At 41.9% G+C, this 15,767-nt stretch overlaps 1 protein-coding gene across 1 annotated transcript in view; it reads left to right on the forward strand.

The window, feature by feature from the left end:
* The window catches only part of LOC128659777 (zinc finger protein 721-like), a 183,579-nt gene that overhangs the window by 51,009 nt on the left and 116,803 nt on the right, over window positions 1–15,767 (forward strand). The gene's annotated exons all lie outside the window — the stretch shown is intronic.

The following is a 15,767-nucleotide window of genomic DNA, read 5'->3' on the forward strand; positions in this document are numbered from 1 at the left end:
TTTTTTCCTCCTAATGATGTGCTGGTGGTGGTCCCTTGCAAGAAAGAATGGCCAAGGAGTCCTCCATGCTAAGGCAGATGCAGGGGGTGTTTAGCACAGAGGCAGGGGCCAGGGCTTCCCTAACTAAGCATCATGCTCGAGATTAAGTGACGTCATTATTGATGTTCGGTGCTGCGCCACACACTGGCTTTAACAGTCCTCCAGACTGTAACGCTCAGCCACCCAAAGTGCCTCCCCCATTTGAGGAATACTGTTACAGCAGAACAGTGGGTGCTAGAGTGGTCCTGAGCATCTCACTGGATTATCTCTAATTGCCAGCTACTGACTGAAGCCCGCTTGTGATGCACATGGATGGTTTATTTGTGGTTGTGCTTGAGTGATATGGAAATAAAGGGATCTGGTGCCAGAAGTGAGCAACAGCATAGTGCTGGCCGAGGGAGGAGCAGCTTCGAGTCAGCTCCGGTGTGACAGCCAGGGAGCACCATACACAACCAGGAGCAGTGCAGCTGAGCTGACAAGTAAGCAACTTCCATCCCTGTCTGTCGCTGTACAGTTATGACAGTGAGCGCTAACTGTGTGCACTGCACCACTGAATATGTTAATGCTACAGATAGACGAGCCCTTCAGCACAAGTGTTCTGAATGGTGACATATTTGGGTTATTTATTTTCGGCCCAAATGTTTTGCTATGGTGCTTGTTTATTAGGAAATGGCATTTGCTACATATATTGTGGATGATCAGAATATGGCATAACTATAAACATATGATGGATTCATTATGTACTTGAGTTGTCCAGGGCTGAGCTGCAGCAAACAATTCATCTCTTGCAGGAATGTTGTGCCCCCCCCTTTCAGTTGTTTCTCCCCCTTTCAGTTGTGTTTCTCCCCTTTCATTTGTGTTACCCCCTCCTTTCAGTGGTCTGTCTTCCCCTCTGCCCACACACACACATATATATAAAAATAAAATATATATAAAAACATTACTTGGGTGGGGGCTGACACCATGAGTTACCACACCGGGTGACACCATGCCTAATGATGCCACTGCAACAGACAGATATAGAGAGATAATAGACAGAGATAAATAAACAGGTATACAGAAAGATGAGCAGAAAGAGTCATATAAGGAAGATTTAAACCGAACTTGATGACAAAACATTTTATATTATCAAAGTAATGCATTAAAAAATTATGTAAATGCTGAGACAACCTAGTGTTAATGTCAGAATTATTATTTTTATTATTCCGCCTATTTTTCTATTGCCCATAACTCTTGAACTGCTAAAGAAAAGCTCTTGAAATCAGGTATGCTGGTACAGCCTATTGCTCTGCTACATCTCATGCAATATTGAACTCATAGGTCATAAGGTTAGGCAGCCATATTGTTTTGTGCAAAAAAATTCGAGAAATGCTTAAAAATCTTCAGCTCTGGAACTGCTTATGTTACAACTTTGAAACTTGCTGTGCTCAGTGCTGCTAAGACCTAGATTTGCCATTGCTCAACAGATGTGCCTTGGTCACATGATGTAGCAGCCATCTTGCATTTTGCAAAAATCTTTAAACATTTTCTCTTAAACCGCTTAGTGCAATAAACCACACTTTTGCACATATACTCCTTGCAAGGTCCTCTACCAAGTTTGTTCAAACTGCGATTTTTCCATAATCAACATGGCTGCCATGAGAAATTAACTATTTTATCGACATTTAATTGCGTAAATGTGCACTTTATGCATTCGTTTTGTAATAGTTGCATGATTACACATAGTCATAACCCTCAAAGACAATATTGCAGTTAAAATTTGCACTGCGCAGTCGCATTCATGAAATAAAATATTTGCAAATGTTTAAGAAACTTCTGCAAATTGTAGAGATCTATAGTGAGCATTAGTATCTGCAATTTGAAAGCCATGCATTGCATAGCTTGGCGGCCATTTAGTTTTGTATGCACTTTTTTAAAAAACTACAAAAATCTTCTCCGAAACCGCTTATGACACAGACTTTAAATTTTGTTTATAGAGTTATCTTATGACTAAAATTCAGATTTGTTCAAAAGAAGTGGATAGGTCATGTGGTTTGGCAGCCATTTTGAATTGTTAAAAAATGCTTAAAGGGACAGTACACTGTAAAATTGTTTTTCAATTAATATATTTTAAATGATTTGTTATACCAACTGCAGAGTATAACATTTTTAAGAAATTCCGTTTTCATGCTTATTTGTGTATATGAAGTAGCTGATTTTGTGCTTTGAAACAACAGCCTATTACAATGGGTTGAACTTAAAGGTGATATCAGATCTCATTATGTTCTAAGTTTGTGTAAACAGACTTGCTTCCTTATCTTTTATTTGGCTGGAACACCAAAGCTCAATACATAGAGAGAACAATGGATTATCATTTCTTTCATGTAATTGGCAAGAGTCCATGAGCTAGTGACGTATGGGATATACAATCCTACCAGGAGGGGCAAAGTTTCCCAAACCTCAAAATGCCTATAAATACACCCCTCACTACACCCACAATTCAGTTTTACAAACTTTGCCTCCTATGAAGGTAGTGAAGTAAGTTTGTGCTAAGATTTCTACGTTGACATGCGCTTCTCAGCATTTTGAAGCCCGATTCCTCTCAGAGTACAGCGAATGCCAGAGGGACATGGAGAGTATCACCTATTGAATGCAATGATTTTCCTAACGGGGGTCTTTTTCATAGGTTCTCTTTTATCGGTCGTAGAGATTCATCTCCTACCTCCCTTTTCAGATCGACGATATACTCTCATATACCATTACCTCTACTGATAACTGTTTCAGTACTGGTTTGGCTATCTGCTATATGTGGATAGGTGTCTTTTGGTAAGTATGTTTCTTTTACAAGATACGATGAGTCGACGGATTTCATCCTTACCTGTGGGATATCACCTCCTGGTCAGCAGGAGGAGGCAAAGAGCACCACAGCAGAGCTGTATATATAGCTCCTCCCTTCCCTCCAATTCCAGTCATTCTCTTTGCCTGTGTTAGTGATAGGAAGAGGCAGATTGAGGTGTTAGTTATAGATTCTTCAATCAAGAGTTTATTATTTTTAAAGTAGTGCCACAGTGTGCTTTTTTGTTCTGGGGTGTAGCCTCGACCAGATCAGTATCTTCAGTGAAAAGAGAAGCATTTGGTGGCTTTAAAGCAATGGGAACTTGTGGGATTTTATTCTCGCTGCGCCTCCCATAGATTGTATGCTCCCCTGTTTGTAAAAGTCTGAGGGAGAAAATGCTCAGTACTTTTTGTTTCCCCAGGCCAATGTGAACGGGAGGAGAGAACTTCACAAGCCGGATGAGATGCCTTGCTGCCGGGCAGCCTTCTAAAGGTAAGTGCTAAGCTTTTTTTCTGGAAACCCCTCTGCTGGCTCAGAGAAAAAGCAACAAGCTGGGAACCATGAGTCTTGGGTTCAGTTCTGGTATGTACACAGAAAGGAGTTGGCACTTTATATTTAAAAATATATCCCTGAAATGGGGGTTAGTTTTTCAAGGGCAGCTCTGTATTCAGAAGCAACATGTTGTCTCTTCACTCTGTATAAACCCCAGCGGCTTCTACCTAGTTTAACAGCCGACAGGGAGGGTTATCCTATCTCACTCTTTGGTGTTATCTAGGACTGTTGTGAGGGTGTTATATTTGACATGTTGCGTATCCCTGCGTCTTACGGTTTCTATTCCTGAAAGGAAGCTGGCAGGCAGGGTGTTTCTAGTTTTAGCAGATAAGGGGTTAAAAATGAAACTGAAATGTCCCTTTTCATAACAGGTGCCCCTGCTCGCTACGGCTTATGTTTAAAGTAAAGCCGACAGGGATTTTTATGTTGCTTTGTGTTTTCACAAGATGTTACGTTTATTTCAGTTTCTACTGTGTGAGCTAACTTTCCCAGCAGCTTTGTTTTTGTTTAATACATTGTTAGCCGCATGGGTGCTTGAGATCAATATGCCCACGATGGGCAAAACTTCGATACGCTCCATTATGTGCGTGCCATTTGCCTGTTTATTTCTTTCTGGGCAGTTCCTGTTTATCTACGCCCATGATGGGCAGAGATTCGTTACCTGCCATTGAGCGCACGCCATTTGTTATCTCCAACGGAACGCCAGATGCCTCCTCAGCTGTCCGGTTTTCGTGCCGTCCGGAGAGTCTTTTGGTGCATGGGACGCTTTCTCTATCATGATAGACAGAGAGACGTCGCCAGCCCGTAGTATTTACAATATTTTTTAAAAATTCGGGGTCCCATTAATAACTGGGAATTAAAGATGTAAGCGTTGCTGGTTTAGCTGATTCTGATCAGTCCCAGATAGCAGTGCCTTTATCGTTAGGAACTCCCTGAGGGGACAACTGTTCCATACGTTTGGTTGCTTATATACTATGGAAAAGCAACAATAACGTTATTTTTCTGTTCCCCATGTCTCAGAGCAATCCCTTTCAGATTGGGATGCTGTAAGCTATAGTACCTTTTAATACCTTAAACATGAACTGTTGAGTAGTTTAATAAAAAATAAAAAGGCACTAAAGGGTGTTTTCAGTCTCTGTTTTAATTAATACCTGTTCCTGAAATAAACTAGGTTTCTTTCTGCTCAGAGACGTAACTAATTACTGTTTAAGATAAGGATAGTAACGCCTTTCATTCAGTACCCGTGATGGGGTTTTTTGTCGCTGATGGGTTACATTTCGCCTTGCGTAAATCCTGATTGGCAGGCGACCAACTGTGCATATTAATTTCTGTATTGCAATCTTTGCAGGCAATTATACTTTGCCTTTGCACAGAAAAGTAAATAATATCTGTCCGTCAGTTTGTGAAGCAGTAAGGTCCTTTTTGTTTATTACGACATTTCTGCTGTTTAATTTTGTGATTTCATCCTTTGTGAAAGCTTAGGATGGAACAAAAGCAACCATAGCGTTGTCTTTATGTTTGAAGGTGAATTAAAGCTCTTAAATTTGCTCATTCATTTCTTACAGATGCTTCTTTGCAGATTACCATGTTGGCGGCTAAGAGTTCGGGAGTTTCCATCTAAGCATGCAGAGCCTTATGGTTGAACTCCTGTTCTGGGGAAGGATATTATTTCTGATGTTTCCTTCCTCAGGATGAGAAGTCCTACCTTTGAAATTTCTAGGGAATTCCCCCTCCCTTTTCTTCTAAAACAGGATGGAGCCGGACAGATAGCTCAGCATGCTATGGCACTGGGGCTAAGCTCTGTAGCAGCCCAAGGGTTGTAGGTTCGATCCCCAGCGAGGTCCGCTCAGCCTTTCATCCTTTCAAGGTCGATGGAAGGAGCAGCGCTTGAGACTCTTACGGGTGATTAGCCGCGCTTTAAGAGTACCCAATACATACATATACACCAAGGTATGCCTTGTGTAATATTGCCAGACAAGTGCACCTGGTGACTGCACCCGTCTGGGAACGAGATTCAATAATGAACGGTGGACCCCCGATCAGGGATCGGATCTGGTAGGGGGCGGTCTTTCTCTCTTTCTCCCGGTTTGGATAAGAGATGTGCGGGATCCTTGGACACTAGCAATTCGTGTCTCAGGGGTATCAGTTGGAGTTCAGAAATTCCTCCTCCAGAGGAAGGTTTCTTCTTTCTCAATTATCTATCACGTTGTGTAGGTGACCTCTCTTCCATGGGAGTAATATGTCCTGTTCCAATTCAGGACCGGGGACGGGTTTTTATCCAATTCTCTTTGTGGTTCCAAAAAAGAGGGAACGTTCCGACCTTTTTTAGACCTCAAGAGTCTATACAAGTTTCTCAGAGTTCCATCATTCAAGATGGAAACTATTCGTACCATTCTTTCATTGATCTAGAAGGGTCCATTTTTGACTACCGTGGTTTTAAGGGTTGCATATCTTCATGTTCCTATCCACAGAAGATCATTACAAGTTCCTGAGGTTTGTCTTCCTGGACAAACATTTTCAGTTTGGGACTCTTTCTTTCGGTCTGGCCACGGCACCCAGAATTTTCACAAAGGTTCTGGGGTCTCTGTTGGTGGTTCTAAGACCGCGGGGCTTTGCAGTGGCGCCTTATCTGGACGATATTCTGACCCAGTCATCATCTTCTCAGCTGACAAGGTCTCTTACCGACATTGTTCTTTCCTTCCCGAGGACTCATGGGTGGAAGGTAAATCTGGAAAAGAGTTTGCTAGTTCCACAGACAAGGGTTCCTTTCTTGGGAACTCTAATCGACTCTCTATCCATGCAATTCTTTTGACGGAGGTCAGAAAATTTAAAGATTCTGAACACATGCCGAGCTCTTCAGACCAATCCTCGGCCGGTAGTGTCTCAGTGCATGGAGGTAATTGGATTGATGGTAGCAGCAATGGACATCATGCCCTTTGCTCGGTTTCATCTCAGGCCTCTGCAACTGAACATGCTCAGATAGTGGCATGGAGATTATACAAATTTGTCTCCTCAAATAAATCTAGATCAGAAAACAAGGGACTCTCTTCTATGGTGGTTGTCACTGGATCATCTATCCCAGGGGACATGCTTCCACAGATCCTCTTGGGTGATAGTGACAACGGATACCAGCCTGATAGGCTGGGGAGCAGTCTGGAACCCCCTGAGGGCCCAGGGTGTATGGACTCGAACAGAGTCTCTCCTTCCCTTCAATATCCTAGAGTTGAGAGCAATATTCACTGCCCTTCAGGTTTGACCTCAGTTGGCTTCGGCCAAATTCATTGGATTCCAGTCAGACGACCTTACGACTGTAGCTTACATCAATCATCAGGGAGGAACAAGGAGTTCCTTGGCGATGACGGAAGTAACCAAGATACTTCAGTGGGCGGATTCTCACTCTTGTTCTCCATCTGCGATCCACATCCCAGGTGTGGAAAACTGGGAAGCAGACTTTCTGAGCAGTCAGACTTTTCGTCCGGGAGAATGGGACCTCCATCCGGAGGTATTTGCCAACCTGATTCTCAGATGGGGCAGGCCAGAGTTAGATCTTATGGCGTCTTGTCAGAATGCTAAGCTTCCGAGATACGGGTCCAGGTCCAGGGATCCCCAGGCCAAGCTGGTAGATGCCTTGGCAATGCCTTGGCCTTTCAGCCTAGCTTATGTGTTCCCTCCATTTGCTCTCCTTCCCTGGGATTGCTCGAGTCAAACAGGAGAGGGCACCGGTGATCCTCATCACTCCTGGGTGGCCTCGCAGGACTTGGTTTGCCGACCAGGTGGACATGTCATCTCAGCCTCCATGGAAGCTTCCATTGAGGAAAGACATTCTCACTCGGGGACTTTTCCATCATCCGAATCTAGTTTCTATACAGCTAGCTGCTTGGGGATTGAACGCTTGTTTTTATCTAAGCAAGGGTTTTCTAATTCGGTCATAGATACCTTGATTCAGACATGTAAGCCTATTACTAGAAAAAATTTACAGTAAATATCTTTATTGGTGCGAATCCAAGGACTACTCATGGAGTAGGGTTAGGTTTCCCAGGATTCTGTCCTTTCTCCAAGACGGATTGGAGCAAGGGTTGTCAGCAGGTTCCTTAAAGGGACAGATTTCTGCTTTAACTATTTTGTTACACAAACGTCTGGCAGATGTTCCAGATGTTCATTCTTTTTGTCAGGCTCTGACTAGATTCAGGCCTGTGTTTAGACCAATTGCTCCTCCTTGGAGTTTGAATTTAGTTCTTAAAGTTCTTCATGGGGTTCCTTTTGAACCTCTGCATTCCATAGATATTAAGTTATTATCTTGGAAAGTTTTATTTTTGGTTGCTATTTCTGCTACATGGAGTATCTGAGCTTTAGGCTTTACATTGTGATTCACCTTATCTTATTTTTCATTCGAATAAGGTGGTGTTATGTACTAAACCTGGTTGTCTTCCTAGGGTTTTTTCAAATAAAATTATTAATCAGGAAATTGTTGTTCCTTCCTTGTGTCCTAATCCTTCATCTAAGAAGGAGTGGCTGTTACATATTTTGGACGTGGTCCGTGCTTTGAAGTTTTCCTTACAGGCAACTAAGGATTTTAGTCAATTGTCTTCTCTGTTTGTTGTGTTTTCTGGGAAGCATAGGAGTCAGAAAGCTACGGCTACCTTTCTCTCTTTTTGGCTGAAGAGTATCATCCGTTTTGCATATGAGACTGCTGGATAGCAGCCTCCTGATCGAATTACGGCTTATTCCACTAGGGCTGTGGCTTCCTTCACGGACATTCCAAAATGATGCTTCTGTTGAACAGTTTTGTAAATCTGCAACTTCGTCTTCTCTTCACACTTTTTCCAAATTTTACAAATTTGATACTTTTGCCTTGTTTGGGGCTGTTTTTGGGAGAAAAGTTCTTCAAGCAGTGGTGCCTTACGTTTAGGTTCCCTGTCTTGTCCCTCCCTTTTCATCTGTGTACTATAGCTTTGGTATTGTATCCCACAAGTAAGGTTGAAATCCGTGGACTCATCGAATCTTGTAAAAAGAAAAGGAAATGTATTCTTACCTGATAAATTTGTTTCTTTTACGATACGATGAGTCCACGGCCCACCCTGTTTTTTCTAAGACAGGTCTTTAATTTTGTTAAACTTCAGTCACCTCTGCACCTTGGCTTTTCCTTTCTCTTCCTAACTTCGGTCGAATGACTGAAGTGGGAGGGAAGGGAGGAGCTTTATATATACAGCTCTGCTGTGGTGCTCTTTGCCTCCTCCTGCTGACCAGGAGGTGATATCCCACAAGTAAGGATGAAATCCGTGGACTCATCGTATCGTAAAAGAAACAAATTTACCAGGTAAGAATAAATTTCCTTTTTTTATTACTTAAGACACTCTCAGCTATGGTTTGGCACTTATAAAGTTCTAAATATATGTATTGTACTTATATTTGCCATGATTCAGGTTCATGTATTTCCTTTTGCAGATTGTCAGTTTCATATTTGGGGAAAGTTAATATTAAGAAATATTTTTCTTACCTGGGGTTTAGTCTTTTTTTCAATTGACTACTTTGTTTCAAATTGCGGGCTGAATTAGGCTCGCGGGTGCGCCAAATGCTACACTTTATTGCGTTATTCTTGGCGTGATAATTTTTTGGCGCAAAAGGCACGTCCTTTGACGCAAGTTCGTCATTTCCGGCGTCGTAATTGATGCAGAGGTTTCACACAGGGTTGCGTCATTAGTGATGCGAGTGTGTCATTTCCGGACATGGTTGGCGCCAAAAAAAAATTCTGTTACGTTGTGCGTCATACTTGGCGCCAAACTTTTTTCATTATTTATTTGCCCCATTGCTTTTTGCCTCTTGCCTTTTTTTTTAAATACCGTGTTTATACGTTATGGAAGACGCAGCTTCTCGTAAACAATAGACGGCATTGTTTTTAATATACATAAACATCAAGTATACATTAAGTAAATATACTTTGTGGGGATGGTATATAACCTCCCGACCCTTCTGAAAAAATTGTATACTTGGGAAAGACAGAAAAAGCTAGAAAGAAGGATAGGGAAAGTGGAAAAGAAAGAAGGAGATAAGATGAAATGAAAAGACGCTGCTTTAAACTGTATTATGACGTAGTATATTTGTCACTTTTAATTTCTAAGGAATAACTCTGCCCCTGCCAACAGATAGTATTGTGTAGTCTGGGAGTTGATTTTTATCTAGGGCACCCCGCCTTTTAAAACATCTCTTCAATGTCCCAGGTAACCCTCCCACATGTCCATTATCTCAGCAAATGTGTCCATTTTAGCATTTTTAATGTAGTAATTCTCCTCAATTTTAAGAACCTCCGATAATTTTAGCTGCCACATAGTTAGAGAGGGGACCTCCTATGATTTCCAGTTTCTGGCCAAAAGATATCTTGCACTATTTGTCATTATGTAGAATAATTTAATGCAATATTTAAGTTTGATTTTGGGTGGCCTATTTAGTAACCATATTGTAGGGTCTAGAGGTAGTTGAGTTTCTAATATGTCTTCTATTTCCCTAACGATACCTCTCCAGAAATTCTGGATTACGTTGCACCACCACCACATATGAGCAAGGTTACCATGCCCGTGACCACATCTCCAACACCGTTTGGACTTGTTATTGTACAGACGGTTTAATTTGACTGGAGATAGGTACCATCTATGTAATAGTTTTATATTAATTTCCTGCATAGAAAGAGATATAGAGGTCTTAGAGATATTTTGGTAAATCATGGAGCTTGTCTGGGGTAGTATAATTATACCTAGCTCGTCTTCCCATTTTTTGATATAGCTATGGGTGTGGCCCCGGAGATTTTGAGTTAATAGTTTATATATTGATGATAGGGTATGCGTTAACGGAAGGGCTCTGACACATAGGAGCTCGAAGTTGGTCAGGGGTTTAAGCATGTTCCTATATTGCTTATGGTGTGATATGTAGTAGTAAACCCTGGTGTACTGGAACCAATTGCGAAATAAGGTATAGCCCTTGTCAATTAAATTTTGTCTTGTTAAAACCTTTTCATTTAATGAAATATAATGAATTGGGATGTCCCTATAGTATGATAGTGTTAGATCTTCTGAGTTATGTATGCCCAGATTGAATTGTTCAGTGGCTATGATAGAGGTTAAGGGGGAGGGTTTTGAGGACATATATGGATTGGAAACTAATGTGGTAGCCCATATTTTATATGTTTCTGATATCAGGTATGATTCAAAGTTAGTTTTGGGGATAGAAAAATTCGGGTCCCAGCACAGCCTCCCCAGATGTGGTTTTCCTGATATACTATGTTCTAGTTGAACCCATCTTTTGTGTTCATAGTGTATGCACCAATCCACTAAGGAATATGGCTTGGTGATATTTCTCTACGTTAGGTATGCCCAGTCCTCCCTGGGATTTTGGGGTCTGCATAATTCTAGAGTTTATCCTCGGAGGCCTTCTGTGCCATACGTAGTCGCTAAAAGCCTTCTGCATGGTGGAAATGTAGCTTTTGGGAATAGGGATCGGAAGAGCCTGCATAACATACAATAACCTAGGGAAAATGTTCATTTTCAGCACATTTATTCTGCCCAACCAAGATATTTTTTTAGAAAGCCACGATGAGAGGTCTCTAATTATGTTTTTTTGTAGTGGGATGTAATTTAGCTGGAATGTAGTCTCGAGTTGAGTGGTTAAGTCTATACCTAAATAATGTAAGGAAAGGGGACACCAAGTAAAGGGCATGAGGTTTTTAGAGCTTTTTAGTGTCGGTTCGTCTAAATTTACATTCAAGACTTTGGTCTTTGCTGTATTGATTACAAAATTGGATAAAGCTTTAAATTTATTGAATTCACTTAACAAGGGAGGAATCAAAGTTACAGGTTCTGATATGGTGAAAAGAATGTCGTCCGCAAATAGCAATATAGTTTATATTTCCGAATCTACTTGAATGCATTTGATCAAAGAGTTCTGTCTGATTTTAGTGGCTAAAGTTTCTATAAAGCAGGCAAATAAAAGGGGAGAGAGGGGGCATCCCTGGCTGGTTCCGTTTTTAATTTCAAATGGGGAAGACAATGTACCATTAATCATTAAATTAGCGGTGGGGTTCGTATAGAGTGCAAAAATTCTATCCATTAGTTTAGGTCCCAAGCCCATGAACTTAAGGGTAGCCCTAAGGAAATCCCAGCCAACACGGTCAAAGGCCTTTTCTGCATCTATTGACAACAAAATACCTGGAATGTTATTGTTTTGCATATATTGGATTAAATTTAGGGCCCTGACCGTGTTGTCTTTTGCCTCCCTTTTGGGGACGAATCCCACCTGGTCCTGATGTATTAAGTTTGGGAGTACAGAATTTAATCTACTAGCTAAAACCTTCACATATATTTTTACATCTGTATTTATTAAAGAAATAGGCCTATAGTGAGAGGGATTATCCAAAGATTTTTTGGGCTAGGGTAGGAGAATAATGTGAGCTTCTAGGGATCTAGGAGAAAATTGTTTAGATTCATCGATATGATTAAAGTATGTGGTAACATGTGGGAGTAGATCTTCCTGAAACATTTTGTAGTATTGGTTAAAAAACCATCAGGACCAGGTGCTTTATTCACTGGGAGGTCCTTGATCACCTTCTTAATTTCCTCTAATGTTATGGGCTCTTCTAATTGGGATTGTTGGTCCTCTGAAAGGCACGGGAGCTTAAGTGATGTTAAATATGTGTTTATGTCATTTGTTTTATCTTCTTGATGGGGTAATCTGTTGTCTAGGTCACTATTTAAGTTATAAAGTTTTTTAAAATATGTGTGGAATATGTTGGATATTGCTTGTGTGGAATGATGCGTTTTGTTATTTTTATCTTTAATGCTAAGAATATAATTTTTCTGTTGCTTTAGCCTCAGGTATCTCACCAGGGATCTACCTGGTTTATTTTACCCTTCATAGTTCCATTGTTGAAGACGTAGTGCTTGTTTTTTTATTTTCCTTGTTTATGAGGGCTGCTAATTTGTCCCTTTCGTTTTGGATGGCTAGTAGTAGGGCATGATCTGTGAGGTGTGTTTTATGCTGATTTTCTAAGGATTCTAAATTAGAGGTAATGTCCGCAATGTATTTGTGCCTTTTTTTACTATTTGATGCCTTAATGGCCATAAATTCGCCACTTATCACACATTTATGGGCTTCCCATAGGGACGCCGGAGAAAGCCCATATATATTGTTATTCAAAAAATATTCCTTAAGGGAACCGGAGATTTGTTGAACGATTACAGGATCTGAAAGTAAATGGGCATCTAATTTCCAAATGTAGTCATGTATAGGTTTAGAGGGCGAACATAACTCTCCAATGACTGAAGCATGGTCTGACCAGGTTATAGGCATGATATGAGTGGAGTTAATATAGCAGTCCCACCACAATAATATATCTACCTTGTTTATCTCTTACCACCTCAATATCCTGGAATGGGATATTCTTTTTAATCAAAATACCTACACCATGCTTTTTAGACTTAGTGTGGGATGCGTAGTAGCTGACTCCAAACCTAAGGTTAAATGTGGTTGGTTCTTTTTCCTCTACGGAAATGGGACTCTTGTATTAATATTATTATTATACTTTATTTATTAAGCGCCAACATATTCCGCAGCGCTGTCCATGGATACAATTAATTTAAAAAAACAATACAAGACTTGTAAGATACAGGACAAAATTTACAAACACATACAGGAGGGATTGACGGCCCTATTCCCGTGGGAACTTACAATCTAGAAGGTTAGTAGGTTGAGAAACAGGAGGTGAGGACTGCAAGATTTAGAAGGATGTTAATACAGAGTTAGATGAGGGAAATGTTAGGTAAGTGAAATTAATTTATTATTGAGTTGGGTGGTAGGCTTCCCTGAACAGAAAAGTCTTCAGGGAGCATTTAAAGGAAGAAAGATTAGAGCAAACCCTGACAGCACGAGGGAGGTGCTGCACGACAGAAGTCCTGCAGTCTAGCATGAGAGGTGGTGATAGTTGCGGATGCAAGGAGCAGGTCAGTGTTGGATCTTAGTGGACGGGCTGGAGTATATTTGTGTATTAGAGAGGATAGGTAGAGGGGAGCGGCGTTGGTGAGAGTTTTGTATGTAAGGGTGAGAATTTTGAATTTAATTCTGCTGTGAATGGGGAGCCAATGAAGGGACTCACAGAGAGGTGCAGCAGATACAGATCGACGGGAAAGGTGGATCAGCCTGGCAGAGGCATTTAGGATGGATTGAAGGGGGGAGAGGCGGGAAAGGTTATTGCAGTAGTCAAGTCGGGAGATAACAAGGGAGTGGATTATTTGCTTTGTGGTGTCAGCGCTCAGAAAAGGGCGAATTTTGGAAATATTGCGTAGATGATTGCTGCAGGATGTAGAAAGCGATTGGATATGGGGGATGAAGGATAGGTTTGAGTCAAGTGTGAATCCAAGGCAGCGGACTTGGGACGATGGGGAAATGGTGATGCCGTCAACAGGAATAGAGAAGTCAGAAGTCGGCATAGAGCTTGAGGGGGGAATAAGAAGGAGCTCAGTCTTGGACATGTTAATCTTTAGGTGGTGAGAGGCCATCCAGGAAGAAATACCAGATAAGCAGTTGCTGACATGAGAGAGGACAGAGGGAGAGAGAGCAGGGGTGGAGAGGTAGATCTGGGTGTCATCAGCATAGAGGTGATATTTGAAACCATAACTGTTGATAAGTTTACCCAGCAAAGAAGTATAGATGGAGAAGAGTAGAGGACCCAGAACAGATCCTTGAGGTACTCCAACAGACAGAAGCATAGGAGAGGAGGAGTCGCCGGCAAATCACACAGAAAAAGACCTGTGAGAAAGATAGGAGTGAATCCAGGAAAGAGCAGTGTCACAGAGGCCAAAACAGCTAAGGGTCTGTAGGAGGAGGGGGTGATCTACTGTGTCGAAGGCAGCTGAGAGGTCAAGTAAGATGAGTATAGAGTAGTGGCCAATATTTTTAGCAGAGAGAAGATCGTTTGTTACCTTGGTAAGGGCAGTCTCAGTTGAGTGTTTTGGACGGAATCCGGATTGCAGTGGGTCAAGCAAGGATTTGGGAGACAGGAAGTGGGTTAGGCGATTGTAAACTAGTTTTTCAAGGAGTTTTGAGGTTAGTGGAAGCAGTGATATGGGGCGGTAGCTTTCAGGAGAATTATGGTCGAGGGAGGGTTTTTTGAGTATGGGAGTGACTTTTGAGTGTTTGAAAGAAGATGGGAATGAGCCGGTAGAGAGAGATAGGTTGAAGATGTGGGTAAGAGCAGGAGTGAGGGTGGAAGATAGGGAGGGAATTAGATAGGAAGGGATAGGGTCGAGTGGGCAGATAGTGAGGCGTGAGGAAGATAGTAAGGAAGAAACCTCATTCTCAGTGGTTGGATGGAAGTTACAGAGGGTGGCAGAGGGAGTAATTGGGCCTGTTGTTGGAGTATTGCAGGTTGGTGTTGGGATGTTGCTTCGGATAGTATGTGTTTTGTTTAAAAAGTAGTCTGCCAGGTCTTGAGCACTAAAGACAGGCGGGGGTGGTGGAGCAGGTGGGTAGAGGAGAGAGTTAAAGGTGGAGAAGAGTCGTTTAGGGTTTGAGGAAAGAGTAGATATGAGAGAAGAGAAGTAAGTTTGCTTGGCTAAGTGAAGGGCGGAAGTGTATGAACGAAGAATAAACTTATAGTGTATGAAATCGGGTTCAGAGTGAGTTTTCCTCCAGACACGCTCAGCAGTACGGGAGCATTTTTGCAAATAGCGTGTTTGCTGAGAATGCCATGGCTGTAACTGACGCGTGGTGTTTTGCGCAGCTGGGGAGGGGTAAGTGTGTCTAATGCAGAGGAGAGAGTTTTGTTATAGTGGGCTGTAGCGAGATCAGGGCAGGTTATAGTGGAGGTGTGAGGGAGGAGATTTTGAATGATTTTTTAATATTGGAGCGGATCCACAGCATGTGTATTTCTGCGGGGGCGGGATGGAGAAGTTGGTTTAGCTGTTGCATTAATATTATAGGTGACCAGGTGATGGTCTGAAATGGGAAAAGGGCGACAGGTGGTGTCAGATATAGAGCAGAGGTAGGAAAATACCAGGTCGATGGAGTGTCCATCACGGTGAGTCAGGAATAGGGTGGATTGTGAGAGACCGAAGGAGGATGTGAGTGAAAGAAGTCTAGAGGCAGCAGGGCAGATGGGTTATCAATGGGAATGTTGAAGTCCCCAAGAATTAGGGTTGGTATATTTGAAGAGAGAAAGTGAGGAAGCCAGGCAGTGAAGTTGTCAAAGAATTGGGAGGTTGGTCCAGGAGGGCGATAGATGACTGCCACTTTTAGGGATAGGGGAGAGAACAGGCGAATACAGTGGACTTCAAAGGAGGAGAAGGAATGAGATGGGATTGGAGGTAGGTATTGATAG

The sequence above is a fragment of the Bombina bombina genome, chromosome 5, assembly GCF_027579735.1.
Source record: "Bombina bombina isolate aBomBom1 chromosome 5, aBomBom1.pri, whole genome shotgun sequence".
Lineage (NCBI taxonomy): Eukaryota > Metazoa > Chordata > Amphibia > Anura > Bombinatoridae > Bombina > Bombina bombina.